The sequence below is a fragment of the Chelonia mydas genome, chromosome 6 (assembly GCF_015237465.2).
Source record: "Chelonia mydas isolate rCheMyd1 chromosome 6, rCheMyd1.pri.v2, whole genome shotgun sequence".
NCBI classification, from domain to species: Eukaryota; Metazoa; Chordata; order Testudines; family Cheloniidae; genus Chelonia; species Chelonia mydas.
Window position 1 is genome coordinate 116,799,992 of NC_051246.2, and position 27,924 is coordinate 116,827,915.

A 27,924-nucleotide genomic window follows, 5' to 3' on the forward strand; every position below is an offset into this window, starting at 1 on the left:
TCGTTGGGTACAGAAGCTGATTTAAAGGACAGGTTACAAACCATAGTTAATAGTTCTGCAATTTCACCTTTGAGTTCTTTCAGAACTCTTGGGTGAATGCCATCTGGTCCGGGGACTTGTTATTGTTAAATGTATCAGTTAATTCCAAAACCTCCTTCAATGACACTTCAATCTGTGACAATTCCTCAGATTTGTCACCTACAAAGGACGGCTCAGGTTTGGGAATCTCCGTAACATCCTCAGCCGTGAATGCTGAAGCAAAGAATTCATTTAGTTTCTCCTCAATGACTTTATCGCCTTTAAGCACTCGTTTTGTATCTCGATCGTCCAGGGGTGATGAAAAAGCCTCAAATTTCGGGGCTGTCCCCATAAAATCAGGACATCTGGTCACCCTAGCTAATATGTATTTTAAAAAAAACCAGAACAACTTTTTTATCCAACTGAAGATATGACCATTGAGGGAAGCTGGTATCAAGATGGCATGGTAGTGTTATGCCATCCTGCCTGCTACATAAGGGACCAATATTCAAGGGAAAGCTAATGTGTCTGGAGACTGCTGGGGCATAGACAATGTAACTTGCCCAGGTCACATGGGGAGTCTGTGGCAGAGGCGAGCACTGAAACCAGATCTCCCAAGTTCTGGTGTCGGGTCTGAGCCAAAAGACCCGTCTTGGACCTATCTCTAATACTGAAACCCTATCAAATGGTTACATTGGACTTAGTAAAGGTATAGTGCTAATTTAGCCCTGAAGTCAGTGGAGTTACATCTATGATGGCGTTAGCACATAGCATGTAGGTTTCTTACAACAATATGGCCCCCATTGGAGTCAGAGGAGCTTTGAATGTGCACAAGGATCCAGTGGATGACTGGGTGATCCTATACATTGTGTATGCTCATGTTAATTAAAATACCCTGCAGCATTTCTATAATAACATGCTGCGTAAGCAGCAGTAGGGTGATCTGAGTTAATATTTAACTGGAATGATATGAGGGCATTCATTATTTATATTTAGTTGGTGGCACACTGCAGAAATCTACTAATTAGTATATAGGTATTAGTGACAAGAACCTAGTGATGGAGGGTAATTTTATTAATTTCCAAAGCTTGCCTTGGCAGTAAGTAGACAAGCCTAGATGTGCCCCTTATGTTAAGCTGTGCAATAAGAATTAGTACTGTATGAAACTTGAAGAGGCATGATTATGAAAAATATTGTCTGTGGCAAAGCCCAGTCAATGCAACGAGTATTTGTTTCAGAAGACCTTAGCTTTAGTGGATACAGTGAAGATTCTGGATTAATAAAGATCTGAATAAATATATCTTTGTTGTAAAATTAAATACAGTAATCATTACTCTTAAACTACTTTTTGGAATGGGAAGATTTTAGTATAGAAAAAATATGCACAAATCATTTATTATATCAAACAAGATTCCCATGTTAGCTCTACTAGGTATTATGGTATTTTTTCATATACACAAAGTAACCACATTCTGTCAGTGTGTGAATTCCTTTTACTTTGAAGTAAGGAAAATGACACCAAGAGAGAATGCAAGTGAAGCCTGCATTAGAGAGCATGGTGTGTCTCTCCCCTCAGATAGGCTGCAGCTACTCTGAGAGCAACTTGTCTGCTGGCTCTGCCATCAGGCATAACTATTAAATTTAAAGGCACAGGACACAAAATAAAGTCATTTTTTCCCAAGCAGAACACAGAAAACAAAGGCAGTTTCATCGCTGCATACATGTGCTGAAATTCATATGCAATGACGTGTATCTTTACTTGAGGCACTATCTGATTTTATGTTCTAATTCACACCTTCCTATGTCTGCCAGAGGCTTATGTTTTGTTCTTCACCATGGATATGTATACAACAGGGGCAACCCACACAATCCAGCTACAAAAAGTCATTCAAGTGGAATCATCTTGCCGATGTGTTTATTGACTGGAGTTTACATTTAACATGAATAACCAAAAATAGCGTTTTGAAATATCCAATTTTGAAAGACTTGCTTAGGCTAAAGCAAAAGTCAGTCCCATATACAGTGGTATGGAAGCCTGCTTCCTCCTGTATTTGCCTGCTCCCTGCTAACCTCAGCTTACCCTGCTGGCAACCTGGGAGTCTTTTATACGGCTCACTTGCACAAGTCCTTAACTTCTGATTGGGTCAGCCCCAATGTGATGAACCAATGGTCACCAAATCAGGGACATCTTTCCATTGACTTCAGTGGGCTTTGGATCAGCCCCTCATGCCTCTCTGCCACAAGTTGGTATGTGATCTCTCATAGAGAGCTAATTCTGTTTGGTCCAGGTTACAGCAGAAACTCTGCACGCAGGCAAGGTTATCGGTCCTTATGAATGTTGGAAATGCACAGCTGCTGGACAACACGAGGGAGATGGTTTAGTATTTGAATAGGAAGCTGAAGAATTTTCATGCCTCTGTATGTGTATAAAAACAAAGTTTGAGCTTTGCCTTTTACTTAGTGTATATATACTGAGTGAAATTATTGCTCAGGAAAGGGAGTAACTCAGAGGGCTGGCATGAGCTAGGCACAAAGTTAGGACACTCTTTGTAAATATCCCCTCCAAACTGGGACGATACACTTCACTCCAGACCTGAAATGTTCTATTATCCCAGGCCTGCCGCCTCCCTCAAGCAGACATTGCCCATAGCAATGAATTGAGAGGTGGTTTGTGCAAATGGAGTCATAACAAGTAAACTAAACCTAAACCTACGTTTAAGTCCAGCTTGCGGAATTTACCATGGTACCTTATTCTACTTCAAAACATGGAACAACTATCTCTGTCTGCTCTTTATAGACATTACATGCCCCATGGGTTCTCTCATAAGAGCGCAGGACTGCCCCAGTTTCAGACTCCTGTGTCCTCTTCTCGATGGTATACTGCACGCCTTCACTTCCAGCCAAAAGTTACTGCATTTCAGCAGCACTGTATTATCTTAGAGTTTTCTATAGTGCCCATTGCTAGGCTAAATTCCCCTGAGTTTTGTCACTGACTTCAATGGAGCCAAGATTTCCCCTGGAGTATTTTGTGCTTTTTGGGGATAAAAGCTGATAAATGAACGCATAAAAATATTGTTTTATTCCTATTTCATTTAGCACATTAATGCTGGACTTAAAGCATCGATCTGATCTTAAGCCTGTAAGGATTCTGCCTGAAAAAGCAAACAGCAGAACTTGCTCCTGGAGAGTGAGCAGATAAAGACTAAATACAAAACCCCCATCCATTACAAGGCCGCCAGACCTACAGTCTATCTCAGATTTCTAAGCTTAAGATCAAGTTCTTCATTTACTAGGATATTTTTCTATTTGTGTGATAGAGCCCCACTGACCCTCCATTTCTCCACAGTTTAACATTTCATCTTCCCCCTTGGAACCACAAAATGCATTCCAGCTGCAGATAATACTGCTTGTGCAGAGCCATGCAATGCTGCTCCTTAATCCCTTTGAGAGCTCACTGTTAAACAACGTGAGATACTATTCCCTCTTTCACGTGGCACAAGAATTAAAATACCTACTGGAAAGAGTAGTGTGGATGACACAAGCTGCTGGCGCTTTTTCTCCACCTTTGCTTTGCATGGCTTAAGTAAATATTTCCTGCCAGTTTGTTTGAGAATGTATCATATTAGATAATTTCTCTGCTGGGTAGAAAGATTAACAATAAAAATTCCAAACACTTGAGCTATAATTAAAACCCCTTATAAACTGGAAAATGAACCTCAGGCAAGACCATGGAGCAAGAGAGCCATGTGCTTGAATCCAAAGACTGCCTGTCTTTGCTTGCCTCCAATTTTACATGATCTTCAATTGACTGGTGAGTGCATCCAATAAGTCTAGGTAGGCTAGGTTCATTTATTTACACTGGAATCTGAAGTCACCCTGCTGGTGAGCTTTCCTTGCCCCCTCCCCTTTGTTTTGTGCTGAGACACCATTAGGTGGCCTGTGGCCTTACACATATTAGCATGGTGGATATTAAGCAGCAGAAGCATTGGCAGCAAGAGGGAGCAGCAGTGGTGGTAGCTGTTTGGAAAGGCCTCTTTTGGCAATTGGAACCAGATTCCACACGATTCAAAACGGAAGCAATGCTAAGCATAGATGGGTGTGTATCTCCCTAAGAAATCATTGTTTAAGCAAGCCCAGTTTTATGAGTGGAAGTAATCAAATGCACGCAGAGGTGGAACATTTTGCCATTTCTGGAATTAAAAACAGCTGAAATTAAAACATTTGTGTCTTGTTAACATTAGTTGCCACCATTTTAGTTAATCGTTTTAGGTGTATATAAAATATTTCAGAAAAAAACTCCAAACCTTCCTGAAGCCATAGAACATTTTCTGTTGAAACTGTTTATTTTTTATTTAAAAAACAACAGCCACCACCGAGGGAATAGGACTTTAGACTAAATGAAATTTTTCACAAAAAGTTTCTCTTTCCATGCAAAATCTAGTCTTCTCCTTTAAAAAAATGGAAAGAAAAAGAAAAACTTTTTTTAAAAAAAACCCCAATTTTCAGTTTTCCAACAAAAAGTCAAAATTTTCCACAGACTATTTTGCCAAAAGCAATTTTTTGTTTTTGTCAACATTTTTCACAAACATAAACCCTATTTCCTGACCAGCTTGACTTGGCCCTGTGCAAATCAAACCCAACTTTTTAAAAAGGGGTTTTATGAACTTTAAATAGCTTTACTCCCACCCAGCTGTCTCTCTCACTCTTGTAGGCCAGATCTCTGGCTCTTTCTAACAAGAGGACTGCAACCTGATCCATCTCCCACTTGACCCACCCAGCTGTTCTTATTTCATTTCCCTTCCCTGGGTCTAGTCACAGTTCGACTATTTCTTCCAGCCTGTCCCCAGAGCAAATGTACAGGAGGAACATCAAAGATGTTTAAGGGCAGCAAGTTTTAAGCAAATAAATGGAAGTTGTACTTTATGCAGTACACAGTCAATGTGCAGAATTTGCCAAACTGAATTTTAAACAGGACTTGATTTGGTGATGACTGATAACCTGAGTAGCTGCAATTGTTCAAACAATGACATAAGAATAATCAAGCTCTTGCTGACAAGCTGTGAGGTCAAGAATGACTTTCCTCAATGTAACATTGCCCAGTTGCCTGGGTGCATTATGGAGACCTTTCATCTTTCTGTGAAGAATTAACTGTCAGCCCATGCAGAAGCTCACTGAACCAACAGTCTTGCCCTTTATGGTAGTTCTTTCCCACATCATTACAAAAACAGATTCACAACTTAACACCAGCTGGTCCAGTACACAGCTACCTTAAAGTTCTAATCTGTGCTCTCATTCTGCCATGCTTCCTGGAAGATTTTAGTACAGTAGGTGTTGTCTCTGTCTTGGGTGAAACATCAAGGAGCAAAGCTTAGTGTTGGGAAGCTCAGCAGAGTGGGAAAGGTGGAAGAGATGAGGAGAGGGGGATAAATTTCTTGGAAAGCGGAGATTGTGGGTATGAGTATGCAGGGGTGGGCAAGGTCTTTTTTTTACATCTTTTAGGAGAGTCAGGGGCTCTGTTACTGGTGCTGAGATGAGAATAGAGAAAGTCCTCAAAACGTAAAGACCTGAAGCTTGTGTGCCTGATATAAATATTCCAGAATTTCTCCTATAGCTATTTTTTTTCTGCTCCAACAATATGGAAGAAAACTAGCTCAGGATAATGAGGTCCAATTAATCCACCTGTGGCACGCATCCACAATTCCTTTCCTGTTGCACATGCAAGTCTCCATGTGCTTATCCCCTTATTAAAAAATGCCAGTCCTTGTACATTAGTGAAGAGAAGTAAAAGACTAACTATTGCTTGCCTTATACACATAAGTAGTCCCACTGAAGCCAGTTGGATGCACTCATTTGGCCCTAAAAAAGGGAAACCCACAGAGAGAGAGAGAGAGAGAGAGAGAGAGAGCACCTCTGGAATGCATTCCTGGTTTACATAGGAAAATCAAGCCACAAAGGTTGCACTGAAATCCAAGTGTCCTATAGCACTGGAATGTGATTTTCTGGTGAAAAGAATGTATGTTTATATGCATAAATACATATGTAGAGGCAGTGGCAAACAATTATTTCCTAAAGTATAAATGAGCTTCTTCTAAAGCAGGAATTTGAGGAGACCTTTGATAAAAGTGTGTGATTTCTTCGTTACAAAAGATGAGTCAAGGAAAGAATGTGCAGCTAATCCATACGATAGACCTACAGGCAGGCTTTCAAAGACATGTTAGTACAACGGCCTGGGAAGTTACCAAATGGATGCCATCTCTTGAGTGTCTTTCACAGCTTCACAGCTTCCTTCAGCAATCACCATGGAAATAAAAGAAGGAAAGTGCTTATGGGGGTGGGGTGTAGCTTGAACCTTTTGCCTTGTTTTCCGTACACTGCACCTTTATTTAAAAAAAAACAGTGTTGGCAGAGAGAGCAGCCATTTTGTTTTCTGAGGTGCTGCAGCCTGTGACAGAGGAGACCCTCCCCACACAGTATTCTCCCACAGAGACTTCAGGGAAAGCCTCTTACAGAGCTCACAGCCCAGGGTGAAGTGGCGGTGAAAGTGGATGACAGCAGGATCATGGCTTTTAGAGCCTCTTATGCTGCTCCTGCCCCTTTTCCTGGAGTAAAGGGGCCAGAGTGGGACTCAGAATCTCACCCTTCGCTTTTGTTGTTACACCCTTTTCCATAATAGAAACACCCAACTTTATTGTCAGATTTGCTTTTTCTGTATGGAAACTTCTTACTGGGGGGGAGGGGGTGTGCATTTTTGGAACAACATTTATATTTCTCTGAACGTTGAGAAACTGCCCTTATAAAAACAGTAGTCAGTCGCAATAGTGATAATTACTGTTGCAAGATGCAGCGTCAATTATTTACCATGTCTACCCTTAAAAACACAAACCCAAGCCTCATGAGAGGTTCCTCTCCGCATCTCATCATCTATAACCCACCAAGACTGCAATAGAAGACAGACATCAGGGCCTCAGCCAAAGATGGCACTCAAAATAGTCAGTTTCAATGTGGAGGAATTCTCTGCAGAGAATGTTGGCATTCTATCTAGCATGAAAGCAGCCATCATGTACCTGCAAGTGACACAGAGACAAGAACTCCAAACATCCACGGCAGGCATATTGCTGTGGACATCAAAAAGCAACACCTTATGGTAGCATGATACTTGTATGTGACAAAAGATTGGTGGGAAACACTGCTGTGAAAAACATGGTGTAATGTAAGTTATCACAGTTGAACTTGATCAAATAGCAGTAGTTTCTGTTTACAGACACCACCAGTTGAACGGAATGCATGGGCAATTGGCCTTCCCTGATCAGAAAAAGCCATGCCTAGTCACGGGCTAGTCACAACGGGGAAGAAGTTGAGAAGTGGACAGCAAGTAAACAACTGGATCTTGCTCTATGACTTCAAGGATTAAAGTCCCTTCCAAACCACATGATGGAACAAGGAGAGACAAAGACAGGTGCATGATCCAAGAGATCCATTGCATAGACACATTCCACCACCCAGCAGGCTGAAATCCAAAAACAGCTTTGCCTCTGAAAACCCCTTACCCCAAAATAGCATTGTGGAAGGCTACAGCATAACAAAATGACAGGAAATGCTGATTGTCCTGAAGAACTTGGTTCCTTCAGAACAACTCCCTTCAGGCACGGACCTTGAATGAAAACACTGGTGTACTCTAAATTGAGTGAGAGCTTAAAAGACTAGTGAAAATATGGGGTCATTCCTCAACTTGTACTTGGTCAAATGGGAACGTGGAGAGCCTAGGCAAACACTTGAACATGCCTGATGCAGTGCCCTTTGTCAACATCCTGTACTCCCAAGGAACTATTAGAGATAAGTGGTAACACCATTCTTGGCTGTGGTTTTTGAGTGATAAGCTGTAATGATGATATTCCATAACTGACATCAAAAACACAAGCTCAGAACGATCAGCCAATTCAAATCAATTACCCCATTACCATTTTATCCTGCATTCGTCCTAAACACAACACTACACTCTAGTCTTTTCCATCTGTTCAACCACATGCTTTCTGTTCCAGGCCACAAGATTGGAGTTTGGTTTGTGCATCTGCTAGTGAGCATGATGCAGGCAGTAGGTGTGTTGTGATTGGTTGAAGGGTACTGGTGTATTTGTAGAGGTAATATGAAAGGAATATTGTGCTGGCCGGGAGCCTGGAGCCTTGACGAGAGATTTGCTTGTGTTGGTGCTTAATGCACTCGAGCTATTTTAGTTCTTACACAGTGTAGTTTTCTGTGTGGATCAAAATCTATCGATTTCCTCCAAGTTAAACCTTTGTCACCCCTCACCGCCTCTCTCCCACTCTACCCACTAACCATTTCTCCCACAACTGCAAACAATTCAAAACTTTAGAGCAGCTTTCAAACACTTGCCATTAAAAAAATGACACTCTAACTAAATTGTTTCTTTCTTACTTCCAAATGGTTACCCCCCCTTGCTCCTCAAATTATCTAGGTCTGAAGTGCAGGAAGGAAGGTATTCAGTCCTGGACCAGGGACAGGTTTAAAGGTCCTATATCTCATGATGTTTTCAGGCATCTGTTCTCTGCCCGGAGTGGGAAGGGGAATCAAAACTGGTATCATGGGGACATGACCACTCTACCTTCCTGTTACAGGGCTGGCTGCCCCTCAAGCATCCCCTCATGGCCTGGGTGGCTCTGAAGCTCCACCTCAGTTTCTCCATCACTTGGGGCTCCTTAATCAATAACTCTACTAGAGGCTTTCTTGTGGCCAAAAATACCTCTCCTTGGCATAGACTCATAGAATATCAGAGTTGGAAGGGACCTCTGGAGGTCATCTAGTCCAACCCCCTGCCCAGAGCAGGACCAATCCCAACTAAATCATCCCAGCCAGGGCTTTGTCAAGCCTGACCTTAAAAACTTCTAAGGAAGGGGATTCCACCACCTCCCGAGGTAACGCATTCCAGTGTTTCACCACCCTCCTAGTGAAAAAGTTTTTCCTAATATCCAACCTAAATCTCCCCCATTGCAACTTGAGACCATTACTCCTTGTCCTGTCATCTGCTATTACTGAGAATAGTCTAGATCCATCCTCTTTGGATCCACCTTTCAGGTAGTTAAAAGCAGTTATCAAATCCCCCCTCATTCTTCTCTTCCATAGGCTAAACAATCCCAGTTCCCTCAGCCTCTCCTCATAAGTCATGTGTTCCAGACCCCTAATCATTTTTGTTGCCCTTCGCTGGACTCTCTCCAATTTCTCCACATCCTTCTTGTAGTGTGGAGCCCAAAACTGGACACAGTACTCCAGATGAGGCCTCACCAATGTTGAGTAGAGGGGAACGATCATGTCCCTCGATCTGCTGGCAATGCCCCTACTTATACACCCCAAAATGCCATTGGCCTTCTTGGCAACAAGGGCACACTGTTGACTCATATCCAGCTTCTCGTCCACTGTCACCCCTAGGTCCTTCTCTGCAGAACTGCTGCCTAGCCATTCGGTCCCTAGTCTGTAGCGGTGCATTGGATTCTTCCGTCCTAAGTGCAGGACTCTGCACTTGTCCTTGTTGAACCTCATCAGATTTCTTTTGGCCCAATCCTCCAATTTGTCTAGGTCCCTCTGTATCCCATCCCTACCCTCCAGCGTATCTACAACTCCTCCCAGTTTAGTGTCATCCGCAAACTTGCATCTGGATTTATTAACATAATTCATATCATCCTCAAACCCCCCCCCCCCAAAATAGTCAGTGAACACAACACTAATTCAGGTCTGCCAATCCCAGGGTCCTTTTTCAGGATCAGCCTGCTTTTTAATCAAGCAGCTACTCCAGAGCCTTCTAGCTAGAGTCCTTCCCTGCTCGTCTCAGCAAGTCTTCTTACTTGGAGTCCTTCCTTCTGCAGGAAAGAGTAGAACATGCTCCCAGTGCTGTTTATCCTCCAGTTTTGAGACATCAGCAGTCAAACCCCTCTGCCACTTCCCTGGCCCTCAGCTTTCTTCAGTTCTCTTAAAGGGTCCACCCCACCCTGTGATACTTCCCCATAATGCTAAATGCGGTGGGTAGGTCCCTGAATAAAAAAGGTTGAAAACCACAGCTTTAGAGTTAATAAGGTGGGTTCTCTTACACTGGGGAGTTGGGAATCACCCTTTTCCATTGCTGTACACAGCATTTGTTTCTAGCCATGTCAGATAGTGAGATATTAGAACAAAAAATCACAAAGGCATGGTGCAGAGTAAAGATATTTTGAGATATTTTTATTTCTGTATTTAATTTCATTTATTTATTTATTATTTGGAGATTTCTAAAATGCATTAGTTGTAATTTTTCTTCCCCTTTATGGGCTGTATAGTTGTACTCCCAGTACTAAGTCACCCTGGTTTTATAGGGTTATGAAAAATGGCACCTTTACAGTATATTATAATCCCGCAAAATATTTCCAGCATGGCTTCACTGTAAATTTTGTAGCATAAACTATAGTGAAGTATAAAGGATTTATTATCACTGGGACATAACAGGTCACAATCCAGACTAATCAGTAGCTGTGTCACCCCTTTCCTCTAACCTGGGGTGCCCTTCACAATGCCTTGCTGCTGTAGCCTCCAGCCTGGACTGCTTTAAGGGAATAATAGTCAGTTGTTTATTTTAAATAGAGTACCCAGACACTCCAATTTAAACACACTGGATTAGATAAAACAATAAAACAAGTTTATTAACTACAAAGAGAGATTTTAAGTGAGTATAAGTAATGAGGCATAAAAGTCAGAAATGGTTACAAGAAGTATAAAGATAATACATTTACATCTAGTGCCTAATTTAACAAACTATATTAGCTTCAAGCAAAGTTTCACATCACATGCTGCAGCAGATTACTGACCAAACTCTCAACCCCTCCCCCACCAAGAGTATGCCAGAGACAGACACAGAGAGAGAAGAGGGGTGTCTTGGGGTGTCTGCCCCATCTGTTTATAGTCCTGTTCCCGCTTTGAGAAGCATTTCCAGCTGGGAGCAAGGCAACAGGCAGTCTGGTGAAGAGAGGAAACTTCATGCTGTTTCTTTGCTCAGATGTAGATTTTCGTCCCTGCCCGCTTGCTTGCCAAAGAATGGCCACTTATCAGGTAATGGTCCATCAGCCTTGTTGACACCTGGCTGAGGCATCTGCTTGTCTGTTGTCTCTGACAAACTGGTTTAGCCACTCTCCAGATTCATCTGGGAAACATATTACAGCCATGATTTCAGCATATGTTCATAACTTTACATATAATGTTGCTATGTACATTTTACCATGATATTATTGATCAGCAAGTTATGAGTTTTTAAATGATACCTCGCACGGTATACCTTGTACAAACATTACAATACTGTGTGTAACCCTTCTGCCCATCAGAGTTGGCAGCAACAAGGGCCGGGTTCAATATCTAGGGGATCCATTCCAATAACACAATGCAAACCGGCTCGAGCCCCCACCCAGTGACCTGGGAAAAATATATACCACCCCCGCTGGGCGCCTCCAAGAGGCAATACTTCCCCTGTCGCAAGCACATAGTCTGAGTATAGCAAAAAGCCTTTTAATAACAGAGAGAAACAATGTGGCATTATGTTGGGGAAACACCACCAACAGGATTCATAACACAACCCATGAGCAAAAAAAACCACCCCAAGCAAATTGGGGCATGCCCCTTTCCCTCGGGTTCTTGAGTCCCAGCACCCAAACGTCTCTTGAGTCCAGCAATCCACAAATCACCCAAAGTCCAAAAAGTCCAGCCCCAGAGTTCAAAAGTTCATCTGCATAGTGTTACTCCCCAGTCTGGCTAAAATGTGCCTGTGTGTGGGGGAAAGGGGTAAGGGGCACCTTACGTGTCCTGAAGCTGACTGCCCCACAGGGCTCTGCTCTGCTATCTCACGAACGGCTCTGCTCCACCACGACCGGCTCCGCTCTGCACAGCTCACCGTCTCACGAACAGCTCTGTCAGCTCGCCGTCTCACGAACAGCTCTGCTCAGCTCGCCGTCTCACGAACACACCGCTGTCTCACGACCGGCTCCGCTGCACTCTAGATCTTCTGGCTCCCCACTACTTGACACAGTGCTCAGTGATTTCAGCTCATAGTAGTGGGAGCCTTAGTGCTGGTGCACCATAAGGCCAAAGTGAATGCAGCACAGTACCTGTAGCAAGACTCTTAATAGTCCCAAAATTAGCTCTGACATTCCACAGTGGAGAGAGACAGAGGTGCAATTGGTGCATCAGGCCCTCACAAAGGGGCCCACACCACCAGGTACTAATACCTGTCTCAAGTCTCTCTCAATTCACACAGTTTTGGAACCCATGACCCTTGCCTAGCGAGTGCTACTTAGTTGATGGTGAGTCCCTCCATCATAGCAAAAGGCCAAGTACAGTTCCAAGCACAGTTCCCATAATCAGGGTAATAACAATTTATTCTTCCTGCCCCAATAACAGAGACACTGGGGATCCCACAGCAGCTGAAGTGACCATTTGGGCAGCTATGGCCTCAGTCTAGGCGGGGTGGGTGTGCCTATGCAAACGAGATCAGCCCCTGAAGTTTTTTTTTTTCCACAACTTGCCACACCTCACCACCAGATGTCAGGGTGGAGCTCATCCTGACACTGCTTACATGTGTATGATGTGGACACAGGGGTATTATCTGTCACAATCAATCATTTGGGATGAGCAGCAGGTATCCCACAGGTATGCCAATACCACACCACCTTGTTTTTTTTTTTAACTCACCAAATCTCAAAATCTTGACAGTTTTAAATCTTTACCTGAGACTGAAACTTTGATGAGAGTTTTGCCTGCTTTAGGACTATTTAAGAATGGAGAATGTTGCTGTATATTGTTACTGAACTGCATATTGTGTGCACACAGGGCAGGATCAGAAAGCAATATGAGAATATCTCATGCCTGTATGATGTTGACAGATCTAGATTTTTACTTTTACAGTAATATTAGTACTGAATGAAACCCAGAATCAAACATTTAGATCTGATTGCTAAACAATAACCACAACATCAGGGAACAGAGAGAGCCAGAAAATGCCTGTGTTAATTCATGTATTCAACAAATTGTGTGTGAGAGAGTATGGGCTCGGCAATCTGTTCATACTAACATTAGTTACCATGGAGCAGAAGGAACATTTTTGAATCTTCCAATTTCCGCTGAGTCAGTTATGAAGGTTAGAAATTCTTTCTCTGCTTTCATGAGAACAGGAAAGATTCTGTGAAGGTCCTGGAAGGCTACTATCATCTCCCCATAGAAAGAGAGGGCCAAAATTCATTCCATTTTCAAAGTAATGGGGGCTATGCAGGGATGAATTTGGCTACCAGTCAGCAAAATTTCTGCTGAAACCAAACCATGACATCATAACCTTGGAAGAATCGGGAGGAGGGAATAATCAGGACTTTTACCAGGGAAATGGGAGCAGAGCCTTGGGATTTCAGCAGGAAAGAGTGTGCCACTTTAACAAGGAACACTGGGCATAATCTTGGGTAGCAACATATCAAGCAGTCTTGTAAGCTGACAGAAGAAGCAGAGTCAATGGTAACTTCAGATAGAGTCACATGTCTGTATCCTTCGCGAGAGGAACATAAAGCAATGGCAGTTAGTGGCAAAAGTGAGGCGGGACTGGAGGGGGTCACATAACAGAATACTTCAGGCCAAACTATATTCTTGACACCCCCAACTGGAGTAACTTCACAGATGGCTGAAGGTTTGGCAGAATCTAAATGCATTTGCACCCTTTCAGCAGTAATGCATTTCCAGCTATTGCCCCAACTTCCAAACTCATGTCTGGTTTTTTCCTAGATCAACAAAAAGCCACTGGCCTTTGCACACACGCATCTTTAGAGGCATCAACACCGGATGATTGGAAGGTGGCAATTTCTGAGGCATTCGAAATGGTACCATCAAGAGTAGATTGAGAGGTTCTTCTCTTACACTACAGACCAAACAGTAAGGTCCAGGACCATGTACTCTGGTAGAAGGGCGTCTCTTCATTATCTGAATGCCACATTACCACTGGACTAGATCCAAAAAAGAGCATGTACATGAGCAACTTTTTGAACCCTGTCAAGTGACCAAGCAGGTGATAGAATTTACTTCTCAGACACACAGTTCTTAATATCTGCAAAGCTGCACAGGGCAGCTGTTTTGGACATGCAAAGCAGTGCACATTCAACTGAAGGGCACAGGCCAGATCCTCCACTAGTGTTAACTGGCATAGCTCCACTGAAGTCACTGAAGCTCTGGCTTCATCCTCTTTGAAAATGTGACCCTTGTCTAACACATGAATCACTCTGCCCCTCCTAACCTCTTCTCCTCTACCTCAGCCCCTTCACCCCTCTTCCCTTCCCTTCTCTATCCATTTAGCTTATCCGCTCCCAAGTAAACTCACCCCAGCCCTCCAAAGCTCCCCAATTAATGGACCTTACAGGCAGTTTGATGCCATGACATCATTTACTCTCTTTGTGTGTAATATCCCTCGTATCTGTCTTGTCTATTTCAAGCATAAGCTCTTCGAGTGAGGGACCCTCTACGCCTCTGTGCTTGTGCCCTGCACAACAAGGCCACCTTCTTGAATGACCCTTTGGCAGTACCTTAATAAACACATTGAATAATCTTCCCCCTATTCTCAGACAATTTTCAGACCTTAATCATTCACATCAGTGCCCATGCCAGTTGTACATGTCAGGGGTCCTTTGACTGAAACACAGTGCAAAACAGTGAATGTGGCAAGGGACCGCAAAATATATGAGGTGAAAAAAGTTCAGTGTAAGTACAGAAAGCGGAATGGGGCCCAGCGTATTTGAAGAACCCTGGCTTTAACTTAAAGGTCAAAGGAAAATGAGTAATGAACTAAGCCGTAAACAATGCAAAATTCAGAAATGTTGCGGGTGTGTAATGTATGTGACTGTTATCTTCCTTGTGCCATTAGAGCCCATAAATACAATGTAAAGGAAATGTCCTTTCATCTAATATTAACAATCAGAATCAGAAAAAAGACCATTGACCTTAACATGGGCAGCATTCAAATGAGTAATAATTTCCTTCTATTTTAAAAAAGCTTTCAATAAATTTATTGTTTTTAGTTTTCAGAGGGTTTGGCTGGCGTGCTGGGAAAACTGGTATGTGCTTATCAAGTGTATCCCCGTATAGATTATGAGTTAATGAAAAGCGCTCCAAGCTGGTGCTGGGGGTGATAGAACTGTGCTGAGACATGCACTGTGTAAGGGTGGGCTATTCTGTATTTTCTCATGCATTACCTTTAACTGTGGATTTTTTGGGTGGGAGAGGGGGAAGTGGATTATAAAATGAGGAGTTTGGGTTAGCTGAGATTTAGTTGCCTCAGCCTCCTTTAGATGTTTTGAATAACTTTGGAAGTAACAATGCACAAAAGCACAGGAAGCAATCTGTGCAGCAAGCTATTACCCTGCTTTAAAAATGGACTTTGGCCAAACGTTACAGAAGTGGGTGGACAAGTTAGGCACCAAGTTTTCATAGTTCGATTCCTAAAGTGGCCTGATTTTCAGAGCCATCACACATCCATAGCTCCCATCAAATTAATTTTGTCCTCGGTTACACAGGGTAAATCAGAGGAGAGGGCATTGGGAGAAAACGTTCTTGAGGGGCACTTTATCCCATAACTGCTGGACTTCTCTGAAGAATCTGGCATTGGCCACTGTTGGTGACAGGACACTGGACTAGACCGACCACTGGTCTGATCTGGCCTGGCAATTCCCATGTTCTGGAGTAACTCCTCTGATGACAGTGAAATACCCAGTGTATATAAGAGATTGGTCTAACAATCAGGATTTACACCAGTGGAACTAAGAACAGCATGTGGCTCATAGTGAAATGAAAGCAAGGCCTTTAATTTATCTCTTTCTTTTCAGCCAGTGATTTTCAAAAAATGTAATAAATTGTATATACCTAAACACAGAACAAAACTGTAGTCAATCCTCTGTAAATCCATGGGGCTGAGCTTCAATGAAATTTATACTTGTTACTTTGATATCAATGGAGTAACTATGGATTTATACAGGTGTAACTGGAACCAAAATTTGGCCCTCTGTAGTCAGAGCTCAAGGTTGCAGGATCATTTATGCAAACTGCTAGGTTTGCTCGCACGGAGGACTACATATAATTATTATTTATTTGCATTAGAGTAGCACCTAAGGGCAATCAAGGATCAGGACCTGATTGTGCTAGGCTCTGCACATACATGCTGCAAAAAGAAAGTCTTTGCCCCAAAGACATGAGTGGGTGACTCAAACAAATAGGAATAAAGAGAAGGGGGATAAAGCGGTAACAGTAAAGCAAGCCAGCTGGCACACAATAAGCAAGAGAGTTAATGGCTATTGCAGTTATTTTAGCAAATGCTTAGAATCTCCACTGCCTTGCACCTTGTGTAGTCAGTTATTCCTATGCAAAGTTGTACCATGCTGCCAAGTCACTTTTCTGTACTCTACTCTACATTGGAATATTCAATGTATGAAAGGGGTACTGCTTTGCAACTGTTGGGGAAGTGAAGAACTGCACAGGGTGGAATACTCAGTTGGATGAACCAGAGGTAAAGGAGTTTACAGGGCCAAAATCACAGTGGTGGAGCAAGCCTATTTACATAAGCTGAGGATTTGGCCCATAGAGACAAATGATGGAGACTGGATGCAAAATGTAAAGTTAATGCTGTAGACTGAATGTACATAAACAGGGACTTCGAGAGAGTGTTTTTTTCTGGCATTCAATTTTACAATGTAACTACATTTTCCCTCTCTTACTACATATTCTTGTTACCTTGCTGCTTATATTTTCTTAACCATGAGCTGGAGATATGTACCCTCAACTGATGTCAATAAGTGCCGTTCCACTGAAGTCCAGTGGACTTACTCTAATTTACACCAGCTGAGGGTCATGAATTTTAGGAGAGCCTTCTTATCTCAAAGCTATTGTTTAACTCTCATGGTTATATAACTGCACAAAGACATACAGGTTCTGTCTGCATTACAAAACCACCGTATTAGCCAACCAATTACTTTAAAATGTGTTCATACCAGATTTAGCATGTTTTCTATTTCCGTTCCAAGAGTCAAGTGACTTACACTGGGCAGGGATCCTTCCCCACTGGACCACATAACTGTAAGGCTGACCACTTTGGGGAGTGATTTTTAAATCATCACACAAATTTTGCATACACTGGTCCCTTCTGGCCTTATAATCTATCATTCTATTATCGCTGGGGGAACAGCTCCCATGATCTTCAACCTTATCTAATTTACCTGTTATGCAGAACAAGAAAAGGAGGTTAAATGTATATAACATCCCTATTTTAAAATCCTATCCTAAACGTCCAACCACTCCTAAGCTTAAAAAAAAGAGAGTGAATCTTACCCTGGTTATTATTCACAATAGCATGTTGATAACCGGAAAGCAGCAATGGAAATATGATGGCAGGAATCAAAGGATTTGAGTTATGAAAATGGTATGTGAATGTCTCACATGAATAAACTGTGAATCACCCTTGGGAGCAGGAGCAGGCCCTACTTTGGAAGAAGTTTTCTAACCATCAGAGTGAAGTTCCGGAATAGCTTTCCAAGGCTAGTAGTGGGGGGCAAAGAACCTAACTTGTTTTAAGACTGAGCTTGATAAATTTATGGAGGGGATTATATGATGAGATTGCATATGGCATATGGTCCATCCAAGTCTGTTATTAGGAAGTATCTCCAATTAGTCATGTGACTCCAAACTCCATCTTGTTACCTGTAATTTTCCACAAACCAGAACAATGGGCTTCCCTACACATGGCAGAAGCTATAACAGGCCCTGAAAACATCTCCATTTTACCTCTTTTCTGCTCTAACCTCTGGACTATGAACAGATACTAATGGGAGCATTCTAACCAAGGGACTGAGGGCCTTTCAATGATTTGGAAGCAACCAGAGACTTAACAAGCCAGCAGTTTATTCCATCACTGCTACAAGCCTGATCCAAGAACCTTGCAATTATTGTATGTATTTGATTCCTTTAATCAATTTTAACTCTCACCTTTCTTTCTTTTTATAAATAAACCTTTAGATATTAGATTCTAAAGGATTGGCAACAGCGTGATTATTGGGTAAGATCTGAGTTATATATTGACCTGGGTATGTAGCTGGTGCTTTGGGATCAGAAGCACTCTTTGGTTGATTAAATCAGTTTTAAATAACCACTCATCATTAAGTCTAGTGTTTTTGGTGGTGATACAAGGACTGGAATATCTAAGGAGGCTGCTTTTCTGACTTCTTTTTAGCCACTGTAGTGAAACAGAAGTTTACTTTTGTTGCTGGTCTGGTATATCTTATGGAAGAATAACCAGAAAGGAGCATAAACACTGCCAAATTAAATGTAAAAATGTAATAAGAAAAGCCAAAAGGGAGTTTGAAGAACAGCTAGCCAAAAACTCAAAAGGTAATAACAAAATGTTTTTTAAGTACATCAGAAGCAGGAAGCCTGCTAAACAATCAGTGGGGCCCCTGGACGATCAAGATACAAAAGGAGCACTTAAAGATGATAAAGTCATCACAGAGAAACTAAATGAATTCTTTCCTTCAGTCTTCATGGCTGAGGATGTTAGGGAGATTCCCAAATCTGAGCCGTCTTTTGTAGGTGACAAATCTGAGGAATTGTCACAGATTGAAGTATCACTAGAGGAGGTTTTGGAATTAATTGAGAAACTTAACAGTAACAAGTCACCAGGACCAGATGGCATTCGCCCATGAGTTCTGAAAGAACTCAAAGATGAAATTGCGGAACTATTAACTGTGGTTTGTCACCTGTCCTTTAAATCAGCTTCTGTACCCAACGACTGGAAGATAGCTAATGTAACGCCAATATTTAAGAAGGGCTCTAGAGGTGATCCTGGCAATTACAGACCAATAAGTCTAACATCAGTACCGGGCAAATTAGTTGAAACAATAGTAAAGAATAAAATTGTCAGACACATAGAAGAACATAAATTGTTGTGCAAAAGTCGACATGGTTTCTGTAAAGGGAGATCATGTCTTATTAATCTATTAGAGTTCTCTGAGTGGGTCAACAAACGTGGACAAGGAGGATCCAGTGGACATAGTGTACTTAGATTTCCAGAAAGCCTTTGACAAGGTCCTTACCAAAGGCTCTTACATAAATTAAGTTGTCATGGGATAAGAGGGAAGATCTTTTCATGGATTGAGAACTGTTTAAAAGACAGGGAACAAAAGGTAGGAATAAATGGTAAATTTTCAGAATGGAGGGGGCTAACTAGTGGTGTTCCCCAAGGGTCAGTCCTAGGCCCAGTCCTATTCAACTTATTCATAAATGATCTGGAGAAAGGGGTAAAGAGTAAGGTGGCAAAGTTCACAGACGATACTAAACTGCTCAAGATAGTTAAGACCAAAGCAGACTGTGAAGAACTTCAAAAAGATCTCACAATCACTAAGTGATTGGGCAACAAAATGGCAAATGAAATTTAATGTGGATAAATGTAAAGTAATGCACAATAGAAAAAATAACCCCAACTATACATACAATATGATGGGGGCTAATTTAGCTACAACTAATCAGGCGAAAGAGAATGGAGTCATCGTGGATAGTTCTCTGAAGACGTCCACGCAGTGTGCAGCGGCAGTCAAAAAAGCAAACGGGATGTTAGGAATCATTTAAAAAGGGATAGAGAATAAGATGGAGAATATCTTATTGCCCTTATATAAATCCATGGTACGCCCACATCTTGAATACTACATACAGATGTGGTCCCCTCATCTCAAAAAAGATATGCTGACATTAGAAAAGGTTCAGAAAAGGGCAACTAAAATGATTAGGGGTTTGGAACAGGTCCCATATGAGGAGAGATTAAAGAGGCTAGGACTTTTCAGCTTGGAAAAGAGGAGACTAACGGGGGATATGATAGAGGTCTATAAAATCATGAGTGGTGTGGAGAAAGTGAATAAGGAAAAGTTATTTACTTGTTCCCATAATATAAGAACTAGGGCCACCAAATGAAATTAATGGGCAGCAGGTTTAAAACAAATAAAAGGAAGTTCTTCTTCACACAGCACACAGTCAACCTGTGGAACTCCTTGCCTGAGGAGCTTGTGAAGGCTAGGACTTTAACAGGGTTTAAAAGAGAACTGGATAAATTCATGAAGGTTAAGTCCATAAATGGCTATTAGCCAGGATGGGTAAGGAATGGTATCCCTAGCCTCTGTTTGTCAGAGAGTGGAGTTGGATGACAGAAGAGAGATCTTATGTTCTTATGTTCTTAATTTGGTATTCTCAGTTGTGACCCTCTGAGGCATGGTGACATTGACAAAAAACGGAACAACAGTATTTGGCCAAAAGTAAAGTTAACAGTGCCTCAAAGCTGAGTGACGTGCTTTCTGGAAGGAGTGATGAGGGGATTGCATGGCGTGCATACATTGCTACCATAATGATGAACTTTGAAAATGTACATGGATTTAATGTTTGAAGGCATTATTATGCAGTGAAAAAGGATTGTCATAGTCAATTTTAATATTAAATGGATGTAATGAATCTGGATTTCCTTCATACTTCCAAATCCCAGGCAAGAACAGCAAAGGTATGCTGGCGAAGATGGGAGGTGTACGATTTGATTTTCGTAGTCAAAGTTATTAAACAAAATAGTTTGAAAGGGGGGATGATAGGAAGTTTCTTAGTGTTAAACCTCTCTGACCCTGGTTTTGGTAGGTGGAAATTGGAGTGTTTTGATATCACATGTTTTTTGTTGGCAGAGTTATTTCCTGTAGGGAGCAGATCCGCAACTAAGGAATGGTGCCGGGAGAAAGCTTTGACTTTTGTGTGCACGCAGCTTGGGAAAAGACCTGCACCATCATAAGTAACACAGACTTCCTTCCAAGACCTAATCGCTAATGCAGTCAGTGCCAGAGAACTTGAACAGCTGTTTGTTATAGCGGCATCTAGTGAATCCCAGCAGAAAGCAGAAGTCAACTGTACTTCCTCATTCTCTCATAAAAGTGTCCTCTGAACCAGGCTCAGTCCCAGGTATTCCAACATTCCAGGCAATGACTGCATACTGAAAGCTGATATGTGATGGAAAAATGCCTGTGAGCAATGCATTCATTAGAATGAAAAATGAAGAAATAATTCTTTGGCCTACAACAGAAGGTGGGTTATTGTGGAGGCAAGATAGTGTGATAACTCTGAATGCTAGATGAAGAACACAGATGCAAGAATGGTGTTATGTGATGAGAGCCTTAAGCAGATGGAGAGAGTTGTTAATTAAAGGGCTAAGGATAAAGTTTCCTAATTTTTGAAAAAAAGTAGCTGGAAAACAATTTAAGAACCCCCAATCTGCATATAGTAGGTCTCAGAAGGCCAGGTGGAATGGGATAGTGTGTGTATTCTTTATTTGTGTGATTTCTTTAGAGACATATTGGGTCACATTTCTCAGGTGAAGTAAAGCACCATAACTCCATTGATTTCAGTGGAGTTACACCAATTTACACCAGGTAAGGATCTGGCCCACTGAATGTATCCATTTTTTTGAAACCAGATTTTGAAGCCAGTGTTAGACAAAGCTTGCCAACAAATCCTCCTATTTACCCCTGGAAAGTAAGGAGCAACTGAGCAAAGTACTTGGACTACAAAAAGCAAATCTATGATTCTATGAAAGTAAAGATCTGGACTTGATTATTGCTGTTTAATATGTATATCAGAAGCTCTCAGGGGCCTCAAATGGGGGTTACTTGCTGTATAAGCCTCTAGTAGATGACAGACCCTGCCTCCAGCCTGAATTTTCCTGCTATTGGAGTTTAATTGACTGTTCAATCACATGCAAGTTGAATCATAAAAGAGGGGAGAACGTTCTATTAGGGGAACGTTTTCCTAGATGTGAGTTTAAAGCAAACCAAAGCAGAACGCTGGAAATACTGCAGCCTCAGTTTCCCCATCTGTAAAACAGGGATAATAATACCTGCTCACCTTTTAAAGCACCTGGATTGCTGAGGACAGGATGATGACGAGTGCTGTGTGCCATTGTTTACACTTCCCCAAATTATTAGTAACAGTGAAGGGTAACCTGTACATGGTTAATGGCACAGAACTCCCATAAAATCAAAACTATTATGGGCATAGGGTGAAAAACTACTTGACTGAATAAAAGAATCATTGCAGCAAACAAAGGAAGCTAAAGTATGCGGCAAGCAGTGGTTTTTCTATGAAGAAACAAATACAACTGGTTAATGGCACGAGCCTAAAACTTGGGAAACAATTCTCTGCTCTGCCACAGACTTCTTGTGTGACCTTGGGTAAGTCACTTAGTCTGTCAGTGCCTGCGTTCCCCATCTGTAAAAAGAGAAATAGTACATCCCTACTTCACGGGGTGTGAGGATAGCTATTGTGAAGCACTTTGAGGTGTACAGATGAAAAGTAGTACACAGGAGCTAGCTGTGATTACTATATTATGTTACCTATAATAGCAGTATACAATATCAGTAAAATGCGGAGTAGCAGCTAAAATGTCAGCTGTAGACAGATATCCTTGAGACCAAGAGCTTAGTATGATTAAAAAAAGAATTAGACATTTATAAATAACAAAGACACCCAGAGTTACCTTAGACAGTTCAACTGTGCCACCAGAGCAAGGACCAGGCTCTGTCCCTAGAATGGCCAGGGTTGGAGTCTACAGGTAAAATCCTAGCCCCGCTGATGGGAGAGTTTTACCTTTGATTTCAATGGGGCCAAAATGTCAACTTATGTGGCCAACTATCCTCTCCAGTTGAAATCTGGGCTTCTAGGGATGTGAAAATCAGAGACTGAGAAACATGTCCATAGTGTTGTTTGACTTTAAAACTAAACTTTCGCCGCTCCAAAGGATGGGCTGTAGGAGTCAGAAAGGGAAAGAATGCAAGTAATATGAGGTTTAATTTAAAGTCAGATACGTTTTATCTGACCTAACCCATCTGGACAGTTTTTATGGCCTGCCAATTCATGGGAATGATATGATACATTTATATTTCCACATTTCCTCTTTCATTAAACTGTGAGTTTAATTGTACAGAGCTGAAGTTTTGGGGAAAAATTTTGTCATCCACCACAAGAGAGTTCTCTTCTATTACGCACATACAACTCCCATTGATGTCAAAGCCATTGGCAGGCAGCAATTACGCCTTTCAACAGCCACAGGAGGTTAGTGTGAGTATGGAAGCAGCATTTGTTACTTTTAGAGGGGGCAAACTGAGGCACAGAGAAGCTAAGTGACTTTCCATAAATCACATACAGAGTCGCTGGCAAAGGGAGGAAGAGAAGCCAGGAGACCTGTCTGCCAGCTCCATGCTGTAAAATATAATGAAACTGGAGACAAGATAAAGACGCGCAAAGAGTCATTACTGCGACTGGAGTGATAAAAGGGGAAGTGCCTTCACAGCCTAGTTAATCGTTTTAGCCCAAAACAAATCTGAAAAACGAGCTCAGTTCACTGCATTGAAAAAATCGTCTCGATGTGTACAGCTATGCCGCTGTAGTGCTGTAATGTAGACTCGTACAACAGCAACGGAAGAGGTTTTTTCCATCACGGTAGTAAATCTACCTCTCTGGGAGGCATAGCTACATCGACAGAAGAATTCTTCCATCAGCCTAGCTGCGCCTACAGTGGGGGTTAGGTCAACCTAACTATGTCACACAGGATATGAAATTTTTTTCAGCCCTGAGCGAGGTTGTGAGGTCAGCCTACGTTTTAGCTGTAGACCAGACCAATGCGTTATGTTTAGGCTCTCCCTAGAGCTTGCCTTCCACAGGATACTCCTGCTTCGACTGGCGCAAACTGATTTCTCATTCTGTCTCTGCCAGACTAAGAAAATTGCCCAATGTTCAACTCCTATCACCGTAAGCGCTAAAGGAATAGCCGCTTCCTCAATTCTCCTTCGTTTGGCTTCTGCCCAGAAGCCGCTGTCCTTGTTGGGGTTTATGGAAGCTGATAGGCTGGTCCCTGGAGGCAATCACAAACTCTATAGTAAAATCATGCAGTGTATTTTCTGTGCACATGGTAACTGGAGAAGGGTCAAACGTCTTGCCTGTAATCTGAACATCGGCAAACCTGGCCTGCTTGCAAGAATGTGAATAATGTGGCTAATGTGGCTCGCAGCAGCACACGTCATTCATTTTAGCCGGCAGATCAAATGTGCGACCAGCATAGGGCACACATGTGTCTTTATACCAATGGAAAAAATATTCCTCTGTGTGTTAAGATCACTGATTAAGTAATGGATAAATCACTCAACTATATGGATCGTGGAATAGGATGGATAGAATCTGTGATGACTTCTACCAATCTCAATATTTATTAGACTAGGAAAGTAAATTCCTTCTGGAAAATAAACACAGAATCATAGAATCATAGAATATCAGGGTTGGAAGGGACCTCAGGAGGTCATCTAGTCCAACCCCCTTCTCAAAGCAGGACCAATCCCCAATTAAATCATCCCAGCCAGAGCTTTGTCAAGCCTGACCTTAAAAACTTCTAAGGAAGGAGATTCTACCACCTCCCTAGGTAACGCATTCCAGTGTTTCACCATCCTCCTAGTGAAAAAGTTTTTCCTAATATCCAACCTAAACCTCCCCCACTGCAACTTGAGACCATTACTCCTTGTCCTGTCATCTTCTACCACTGAGAATAGTCTAGAACCATCCTCTTTGGAACCACCTCTCAGGTAGTTGAAAGCAGCTATCAAATCCCCCCTTATTCTTCTCTTCTGCAGACTAAACAATCCCAGTTCCCTCAGCCTCTCCTCATAAGTCATGTGTTCCAGACCCCTAATCATTTTTGTTGCCCTTCGCTGGACTCTCTCCAATTTCTCCACATCCTTCTTGTAGTGTGGGGCCCAAAACTGGACACAGTACTCCAGATGAGGCCTCACCAATGTCGAATTGAGGGGAACGATCACGTCCCTCGATCTGCTGGCTATGCCCCTACTTATACATCCCAAAATGCCATTAGCCTTCTTGGCAACAAGGGCACACTGTTGACTCATATCCAGCTTCTCGTCCACTGTCACCCCTAGGTCCTTTTCCACAGAACTGCTGCCTAGCCATTCGGTCCCTAGTCTGTAGCTGTGCATTGGGTTCTTCCGTCCTAAGTGCAGGACCCTGCACTTATCCTTATTGAACCTCATCAGGTTTCTTTTGGCCCAATCCTCCAATTTGTCTAGGTCCCTCTGTATCCTATCCCTACCTGCCACCGTATCTACCACTCCTCCTAGTTTAGTATCATCCGCAAATTTGCTGAGAGTGCAATCCACATCAACAAAGACAGATGGTAATGTCCCTAAAACCTCGGAGCACTATTGCAGAAGAGTAACGTGTGTGACGGAGGAGACTGCTGGGTGATAACGGCATCCCCAGCCTCCCTGCCAAGTGATCAGTTATTGGTCCTATCAGTCATACAGCATTCTTATGAAGCAATAAATCCCAAAGCATTCTCACTTATGTAATCATATCTGCTCATCATCTCCTACCTTCCTGTTCCCCCTTGCTTTGTACAGGACCCATGCAGAAAAGTAGTTAAGCATTTGCATGTGAGTAGTACAGATGAAGTCAGTAGGATTATTCACACGCTTAAAGTTAAGCATGTGTTTTTTCTGGATTGGGGGCCACAGTGCTCAGAAACTTTGTTCACTTGAGCCCTAAATGCAGTGTGTTTAAAAGGCGCACATTCCCTGCCCTTACATTTGAATGAACCTATTGGATCACTTCCATCATGAAAATGTCTTGCTGATAATGACCATGCATGATTCCACCTTGTGACTAAGATTTATACCCTGGGATTCATAGTTGGGAAGATCGGAGTAATGCAATACACCATAATGCTTGACAATACCGTATATAACAAATATCACTATTAGACAGGGTTACCAGATAGCAACTGTGAAAAAATGGGACAGGGGGTGGGGGTAATAAGTGCCCATATAAGAAAAAATCCCAAAAAAAGGGGACTGTCTCTTTAAATGCGGGACGGATGGTCACCCTACTATTAAAGCAGATTCTCGTTCTATTCTTCACTTCTTTAACCCAATTACCCCAACTCAGCATACATGCAACAGTCACTGAAGACAGGCTGACGGGAAGAATGTCTTTGTCCGCTTGTTACAGAGTTGGGCTAAAGCCACAAGTGTTGGCTCTGGATGTAGTGTCAAGATTGAGAGGTGTTTGGATGCAGGCCCCATCATCAAAGATGACCAGACCCTGTAGGTTGTCAAGTCCCAAAAGTACAGAGTATTGACCCCCCACCCCATTGCAGAATATATGGGATAAATCCTCTGGGAAGTCTGAAGTGTTTGAAATAAGCCATTGTTTTTAGTTATCTGACAGCAAAACAAATGTCTGAAATTTCTTCAGGGGTGAAAAAATATTATTTTCACACTAGAATATTTAAACAAAAATACCAAACACCTTTCCCTTAAAAAACCCACCACTGTGCCTAGAATAAGTATGAGAAATTTCAACTGAACCAGTAATAGCCACAAAAGTTTATATATACCCGGAAAAGCAGGGTCTCCCCATACAGTGGAAGTGCCTCTTTATTTACAAATACAGCATAACATGATATAATTGCAGAAGACTCACTCATTATTATTTATATATTTTCATCAGTTTTCCTCCTGGAAATGAATCAGCATAATTCCCTAGAATGACCATTTAGGGCCTGAGTCACTGCTGCATTACTTCGGTTTTATGCCATTGTAGCTCTTTTGATAGCAATAGAGTTACAGTAACATAAAACAGGAGACCTGCAATGGTGAGTCAGGCCCTAAAACTGTGGATTTCCCAAATGAGAAATTCTTATTGCATGCCAGTGAGGGCAAGATGGAGTGGAACAGTGCACTGAAGAGTAGAGGGGAGAGGAAGGAGTCAGGGGTGTGCAGTGTGAGCACTGGGGGGCTTCATCTCTGTCCCCCATTCAAAAATGTCCCCACTAACTCCAGGCTAGTCCGTGCACTGTCCCTGCATCATCTTCTCAGTTCCCGAACTTGCATGTCACATGCAGATGCCTGCCTCTCTGTGGAGAGGCGTGTTGAGGAGGGAGACCCAGGCTGTGCTGGACAGGCAGAGAGATGTGAGACAACTAGATGATGCAAGGGGAATGAGAGGGTCATCGTGCAGCCAGTGCATTCTGGGGCAGGGATAATCATCGCCAAGGAGCCAGAGGGAGCTGAATGGTGGTATGTAGGGCAGCTGAGAAATAGATATATTTTTAAAACCAAGGCATTTAAATGCCCCCAAACTTAGGTAAACCAGAGTTAAGGCTGTCCAGTGGTATCTCGTGCCCTTCATGAACTTCAAGCCAGGAAATACAAAGTTAAGGTACACAACACCTCTGCAACTCAACCTTCTCTCTCTGCTCTCTTTGAGTTGTGCCGGAGCACACCTGTAACACACTCTACCCTTACAAACGCTGCCGAACACTTTGGGAACAGAGCACGTGAGCACTGTAAGACAAAGTCTAACACCTGCCCTTTGCTACAGCACACCTTGCGTGTAGGTCAGCTAGCGCGAACAGGAGCTACTTACACCAGGTCCAGCATAGTGACTGGGAGTTGTCTACATCATGCCTACACTCACACAATGAATTTGTTCCACACAAACCACCTAGCCTTGTGACCCCTTCACCCTTCCCATCCCTTCACTCCTGACCTGAGAATTCCTTCTGAGATATTGCCTTCTCTTATCACTCCATAAACTCTGGAGTCTTCTGCCATGTATGGCACCAGGCTGCTGACAATCCCCATGCCAAGAAGACACACCTCAGCAGATACAGCCTAGAAACTCAGCACTGGTGAGGCATACCTGACCTTTCAAAGTACACATGCACCTCTCCTCATAACAGTCACTGCTCCACTAAGCTGGTTCAGCTACTCCCTCCACCATTCAATA